Genomic DNA, 7,728 nt, shown 5'->3' with positions numbered 1-7,728 from the left:
GGGGACGAAGGGGGAATTGAATTAATCTAAATCCTACAAAATGCTCTTGGATTTTTTTCCTAATTCTGGTCTCCCCCTGTGTGGGAACGTGGCTCCTTTTCCCCCTCGTGCCCCCAGCCCCTCAGACTTTGTCCTTTCCTAAGAGCTGAGGTCTGTAAGGGCGGAGAGGCCCAGAGTCAGGAAAGGAAAGGTCAGGAGTCCAGATACAGAACCATTTCTCTTCCCTCCCATCCGCACTCCTCTCCCCTCCCGCCCCTCCTCTGGTACCAGCATTAAGATGTTGGCCGTCTGCTGGAGAGAGGGAGGGCAGATTAATGGGATCAGTAGCACCGTGACCCTAAAGCTCCCTGAATCCCATAGACAAACTTGGTGGCTGTCTCGTGGTCGCCCGGGGTGAGCGGAAGGAGGGCCCCCACCCCAGGCTCTGGAGGCGGGGCAGGGCCGCTGCCTCGGCTCGCTGCCCTGGCGCCCGGACCCCAAGAGGGAGACCCCGCTCTGCCAACCACCCTGCACGCACCCGCCCCACCCCTTCTGTCCCCCCTTAATCTTTTATCAGCCTTTCCTTTCTCTGATGATCGCGCCCGCCTGCATTAGCCATTGGGCCAGGTGGGGCGCCCCGACTGATTTCAGGGGATCCCATCCCACCCCAGCCCGCATGGCCGAAGGCAGCAAGGACCCTCCCCATGGCCACTCACCCGGCTCTGGAGGAGGAGAGGCGGCTCGGTGGCCCCTGCCGCCCGCCCGACTGCCTCTCTCGCGGCTCCCAGCCTCCCGTGGCGCGGGAGGTGCGGCCCGGTGACGTGGTGAACGTTAGCATCGGTCCGTCCATTCAGGAATTCCGCTCGCCTCGCTCTTTCTTTCTCCTGCTGCTCTCCCTGGAAGGCAGCAAAGAGGGGGTGCTGCCCCTGTCTGGAGACACCACGGCCACCGAAATGACAGCCCGCCCGGAGGACGCCCCCTCCTCTCCGGCTCCCATGCCTGTGTGGGAAGGGGTCTTTGTCACTCGTCCGTCCCCACCTCCTCCGCCGCCTTTTCTAACCTGAGGCAGGAAGAAGGGCGAGGGAAGCTATTGTTCTCCGGCCACCCTCATCCCAGAGAAGAGAGAGACAGGCTGGGACAGGAGCGCGCGCGGTCCCCAGTCTCCGCCAGGTCGAACTGACCTCCGACTCGGGAGCGTCCCGGATTGGGGGGTGAGGAGTGACGGCAGAAGGACACTTGCCGTTTCAGGGTGTCCCCCGACCCCGTCTCGTCAGCTGGACGAATCACAAGTCCACATCTTAGTTGTGAAGGACAAGTGACACTTGGGGGCTGAGGGAGGGGGAGCAGGGTGGGGGCGGCGAAGGCCAGCGCTCGGAAGTCTAGACGGGAGACGGGAGGGGTGGGACCACAGATTCAAAGTGGGAGATAAATTATCTTGTTCTCAGAGCAAGGAGAGCACCCGAGGGCTGGTTTCCGAGGGCCGGGGTCCCAATATCTGCCGGACGCGGAGGGGGGGGCGCCCAGGATGGCACAATGGCCGCGTCTTCTCTGTCACCCCCACCCCGCCCTCCCTCCCCTCCCTCCCACTCTCCCGGCCCGGCCTGGGAACTCAGTCTGAGCTCGACGTGACAGACAGCAGGCCTGCATGCTAATGAAGTTTGTCTCAAGTTCATTGTCAAAACCCCCCCTTCCCCAAGGCCCCCTCCCCTCCTCTCTCATACACAAATCTCCCTCAACTTTTGTCCCACAGACCTGAGGCCACTCGAGTCCCTGCCCGCTCCCCTCTCTCACCCTCCCCCACTGCTTTCAGTGTCCCCCCTGCCCACTGCCTCCCTGAGCCGGGGCGGGGGCCTCTCTCCTGCCCGGTGCCTTCCCAGCCACCTTCCGGCCTGCGTCCTGAGCTCTGAAGCGGGATTCGAGGGCTTAGGTCAGAGTCCGCAGGCCCGGAGCTTCCTTCCGCACCCCGAGCAGGGAGCAGGGAGACCGAGCGGGCGGGTGGGGGAAGGCCAGACTGCCCCCACTCCAGCCTCGGCCCCCCCTCCCCCCATTCCTCCCATTATGATTATTTTGCTCTCCCCTTGATTACATCTGCTTCACTAGCTCAGAAATAAAGATCCTTTGAGACTAATTTTGCGCCCCCAGCTCCCCACCCCTTCCCTCCTCCTTCCCTCCAGGCCTGGCTCCCTTCAGCTCCTTTCTCACCGGCTGGAAGACATTGAGTTCCTTGTCTAGGGGGCTGGGGGCTGGCGGGAGGGGTGCCAGTGGGGCGGAGGGGGTCTCTCCAACTCAGGGACGTGTCCAGCAATCCAAACCTGTCCTCCCTTTGTTCCGCAAATCTCTTCACACTATCCCCACGCTCTGGAGTCTGCCTTCTCCCAGTAAGCGGCGGGGGGGGGGGGGGGGGGGGGGAGGAGGACCTGAACTCACTCCACCCCTCAATTCCAGGAAAAGGAGGGAGGGGGAGAAAAGGGAGAAAAAGATCGAATCCCCCCCCTCATTAGCCAGAAAGAAGCGAAAGGGATAATTATAATTAAAAGCAGACAGCTGTGGATCTCGTCGTTTATGTTCCCCACGCCTCCTCCCACCTCTGCGTCCCCAAACATCTGCACGGCTCCGTGAGCACCGTCCCCCTGACGTGCGGGGGGGATGGGGGTGGGGGGGTGGGGGGGGGGCTGAGGTGCGGGGGCACCCAGTAGCCGGCACTTCCTAAACATCTCAACAGACCCAAGGGTAGGGAGGTGTCGTCTTCCTGTGCCCCAACTGCACCCCAAAGTACGCCCCCCCCAGGAGGTGAGGGCATCCGGGTAATAACAACTAATTCAACAACTGGGTGTGTGGGGGGAGACCTTCGATATTCCTAAAACTGGTCACACCTGATTCATAACATCAGTACATACAAATCACATGTGATCTAGAATATTTTCTCATCCAGGCCGGTCTCCCCTCCTAAGAACACAGGAGGGGCCGGGAGCCAGGACCTCCGAGGGCTGTGTTGTAACAAAGAGAGGCTTGTGATTTAGGGGACACATACTTTATAATTCGGGGTGGTGTTGCTGGGCCTAACTCTGCTACCCATGTATTTATAGAACTTGATCCTAGGCCAGAACAGCAGCGTAATTATGGCATTATAGCATATATGCAAATCAAGTAACCTATATACGCTGAATGGAAGCAAATTATTATTTATTTCTCTCCCCCCTCTCCTTCCAGCTCTGGCATCAGAGCCGCACGCCAGCAATTATCTGACACTGGGAGAGGGGCCGCAGGCCTGGAGGAGGGGGCTGAGGGAGGGGGACATTTTGCTCAGCTTTCTCTGGAAGAGTAGGAGGGCTGGAAGAAGTCTTTGAATTAACAAGGTAGGGTGGGGTGAGGGTGGAGAGACAGAGACCTGGGACCGAGGGGGGCGGACGAAGCCAGGGAAGCTGTGAAGAATGACAGAGGTGGAGAGACAGACGCACGGCTCAAGGAGTGGGGGAGCGGGGACACATTCGGGAGGGCACACGGAGGGGGGCGTCCTGACTGGGGGAGAAAACGAGGGCCTGCCTATCTGGAGGGGGGGGGCATGGGCTCATCCCGGACGTTCTGGTCGTAGGCTGGGGCTGGGCGCTCTCCCAGCTGCTGCAAAGCCACCCCATTCCCAGGCCCTGTGCCCGCCCCTGTTTGCCCCACCTAGTAAATAGTCAAGGGCACTAAGCACGGGTGTTGGCACCTGCTTCGGTCCAGCTGCTGGTGAGCGCCCACGGAGAGGATAGAGTCCACTGGAGCCCCTCCCCTCCCCCAGGGTGTCTGGCCTCCGTGGGGCTCCCCACCTAGATGTCCCCTGCTGCCTCGGGTTCTAAAGACCCACATCACTGTCTCCCTTCCCAGCTCCGGCCCTGTCTCACTCAGGCCTCCTGTACACCGCCTCTCGGGCTGGGAAGTGGGACCTGAGGGGTTTCTCCTTTTTCTACAATTGTTCCCAGGACTCGCCCCACCGACTCGGGTCCCCCTTCCTCTGCCTGGCCGGGCAGGAGCCACGGACTTCATAGCCTCACCGACATCCTTTCTTCCGTTCCCCTCGGAAGAGCCCTTCCACCCCCCGAGTGGATCAAGGGGACTTCTCCATTTGAGTGGCCACAAAGGCCTTTTCACGTCCCCAGAGATACCCGCAGCCCCAGCAATTCCAAATGTCCCCCTCTAGGTACTGCTAAAGTGGCCATCTAGCTCCCCCCCCCCCCCCCCCCCCCCCGTCTCAACAGAACCTTTGCCCACCTGAGGCCGACTTCAAAGAAGGCATACTGGGGAGATGACCTAAGCTGTGATAGAATGAAGAAGGGAAAGATCTTTGAAAGAAGCGGGCAGAGACAGACACCCAAGAGACAGTAGCCAGAAGCCTGCAGGGAAACAAGATGTCGAGGCTGTACTTAGATTTTTTACACAAACACGAAAATGTGTGATCACATAAAGTATATAGAGACCAGCACGATGGATGGCTTTATGGCCAATGACCTCCACGTCTATGAAATGCATTTGTCTCTGTGTGTCCTCCTGGGTCTGTTTGCTCCTCTGGCGTATAATACACAACAGTGAAGGAGCCGAAGAGGGACTGAAAGAAAGACACACACACACACACACACACACACACACACACACACCCAGCAGAGAGAGGAGCCCAGAGAGGCAGAGACCAACACCTACAAGAAAGGCACCAAGGAGCCAGTCAAAGGCAGGGCAGACCAGGAGGCTGACAGCCAGCCAGCCCCAGGGGCCCAGCTTGCCTTCTCTGTCCCACGTTAGCGACCTGGGACGTGGCCCTTACATCTGCCTGTTCAGGCTCAGTCCAGAAACTGGCGAATGGATCGGCGGCTTCAGCAGGCATATCCCCCCTGCCTGGATCTGGAGTCTCTGGACGGTGGCTGGACCCCCTCCCAGGGCTGTCCCGTGGAGACCCGGCCTCCAGCCACCCAGCATTCCAGACAGGGACTCACTAGCATTTCCCTTTTGAGCTATGCACTTGCCCACGTCTGTGGCTCTCACATACAATGACTGACCTCCAAACCTATGGAGTTGTGTGTGTGCACGTGAACATCTCTTCTCTCCTCTTCTCTCCTGCAAAATGCATGTCCCTGGCAATCAGTTGGACATCTGTAACCTTGCCTGCCCCTTGCCTGGTATGGTTCTCAGGGGCCATGGGTGGAGCAGGTCTGGAGAGGGCACGCACAGCTTTGTGTTTTCGCCCAGCAGGGTCTGTGTGTCCCGACGCCTGCCTGGGGTCAGGTTCCGCCGTCGCCATTGGCCACATATCTGGCCACCACTCGTGTGCTGCTATACCCGAGGGACCCTTCCAGACCCAGGACTTCTGGGACCCGGTCCAGCTGGTCTTTTACCCCAGAGTTCATCCCCGAGAGGCTGCCAAAATATCCCTTTTTGTTGATTTGATAATGTATTGTCAAACACAATTGATAATGGTGGGTTTTCCCCACAAACCAGCCTTTCCCCACGCAGCTCCCACGGCACCAGTCACCCCAGACCTCGCCACAGAGGTCCGGCTAGCGTGCCCGCTTGGTCACAACACCCATGGGCTGGAGAGGGATTTTCTGTTGACATCTCCCTGGGTGTCTACTTGGTAACTATATCTGTACTTTTATTCCTAGAACCGCACACATCTTTTCTGCTCCTTTTCACGGAAATCATGGTCCCTCTGTGGGCCCCTGACCAAACGGCAGCACCGTGATCCGCGAGGCGGGAATAGGAACGAACGGGCACACGGGTCCCACGCCCGCCACTCTAACACAGTGCCTTTTCCGGATGCCGTGCTGGCCCTTGTCTGCTTCACAGAAGGGTCTCCAGGTCCGATGCTCACCTCTGGGGCTGGGCTCCCGGATTTGGGCCGGAACCCTGGGCCAAACAGGCGGCCAGTATTCCCCACCTTTGGAGCCCCTACCACCTCAGTCGAGGCAGAGGTAATGAACTCTGGGCGGCTGTGTATGCGGCCGCGGTGCCTGCCGGGGAGACCGCAGGTTCCCTCTGCACCCCGAGGCTGCGGGGGGGGGGGGTCACACTCTGATGGTTTGTTAGCGCTGAAACCCCCCTGGCTGCCCAGGGGTGTGCACGCAGGTTAAGTGCGTCTGAGTCCTGTCTCCACGGCGCGCAGTGTTTGCGTGGCTTGAGGCTGCGTGTCTGACATGTGTCGACCCCGGTGTTTGCGGGTGTGTCTGGGGGTCCCTGAGTCCCAGGGTGAACCGTGCACTTGTCCCTCTGTCTGCCTGGGGCCAGGCCCCGCGCCCCCTGCCCTCCGACTCCAGCCGTGCTTTCCAGGTGGCTGGCTGCCCGCTTCCCACAAAGTCCCCGCTGGGGGCGGGGGTCCTTCTAGGCTCTGCCAGCTCCGGGGACGCGACGGCCCAGGCGACCAGTAAACAGAGAAAGAAAAAGAACACAGGGAAAGGGAAACAGAGGAGGAGGAGGAGGAGGAGGAGGAGGAGAACAAAAACTATGTGAAATGAGGTAAAACGTTAAAACCAAAGGGATAAAATGACCCTAAATGAAATAAAAGGGAAACATAACAAGGATATTAAAAACGTTAAATTAAATGATAAAGGCAAGGTAACAAAATGGAAAAGAAAAGGCTCCAAGGCGCCCGAGGGGAGGGGCGGAGACGGGGCGATGTGGCGTTGGAGTTGGGGGTCCGTGGGAATGTGGGGGACGGGTCCTGGCGGGGGGGGGGCGTGCTGCAGGATCCAGGGGGCGCGGGAACTGCCGCGGGAAGCGGGGGAGGGGGGCACGGGATGGGAGGGCGCGGGATCGGAAGACTGCAGGAAAGGGGGGGCTCGGGAAGTCTGGGGGGACCGCAGGATCCGGGCGGGCCCAGGCTTTCAGGGGTGCGGGGAGCGGGGGTCGGGTGCTGCGGGAAGCAGGCGACACTGGAACTGAGGGGCTGCAGGATGGGGGGGGGGGGTGCCCGCGGGATCCGGGGCCGCGGGGAGGGGGCGGTGCAGGATGGGGGGCCGAGGGAAGCAGGAGGCGCGGGATCCAAGGGGCTGCAGGAACCAGAGCCGCGGGGTCTCCGGAGCGGGGAAGCGGGGGCCGCGGGGTCTCCTCTGGCCGCCCGCTCCCCCGACCCGGGTCAGGCGAAAAGCGGGCTCGAGGCTGTGCGGGTCCCCACCCCCCTCCCCCCATTGCCGCCGCGGAGCCCGTCCCGGGGGAATAAAGCCGAGAACTACCTCCCCCCCGCCGCCCCCACCCCCACCCCCGCCACCGCCGTCCCCCCCGGTCCTCCCTCGAGTCCTGAGTTTTCGGCCGCCAGGCCTTTGCAGACGCCGTCTCGGGATTCGCGGCGCCAGGCTTTGGCTCGCGAAGCCAGAACCGTGGAGAGCGCAGGGACCCGGGTCCGCGGCCGCCGCACTCCCCGCTGGTCCCCGCTCGTCCCGGCCTCGGGGTCCGGAGAAGCTGGGGCAACGGGGGCAGCCTGGGGAGCCCCGGGAGCCCGGGACGAGGAAGATGAGACACACAGAGGCTGGGGACAAGAGGGGCCAAGACCGAGGGGACAGGAGGGGAAGAGATACGGAGGCGAGAGAGATACGGAGAAATAACGGAGGACACAGGGACGGGACAGGGCGCTGGAAGGGAGGGGGGGGGCTCACGGAGTTTGGCCGGAGGCCTTGCTACCCTCCCTTCCTCCCGCGGCGCCGGGTGTCCCTTCCCGTCCCTTCCCTTCCGAAGCTGCGTAGTTCCTAGACCCAGGTTTCCAGGGGCTGAGGGAGCCCGGCTCCA

The sequence above is a fragment of the Neofelis nebulosa genome, chromosome 15 (assembly GCF_028018385.1).
Source record: "Neofelis nebulosa isolate mNeoNeb1 chromosome 15, mNeoNeb1.pri, whole genome shotgun sequence".
Lineage (NCBI taxonomy): Eukaryota > Metazoa > Chordata > Mammalia > Carnivora > Felidae > Neofelis > Neofelis nebulosa.
This window is presented reverse-complemented; position numbering follows the sequence as displayed.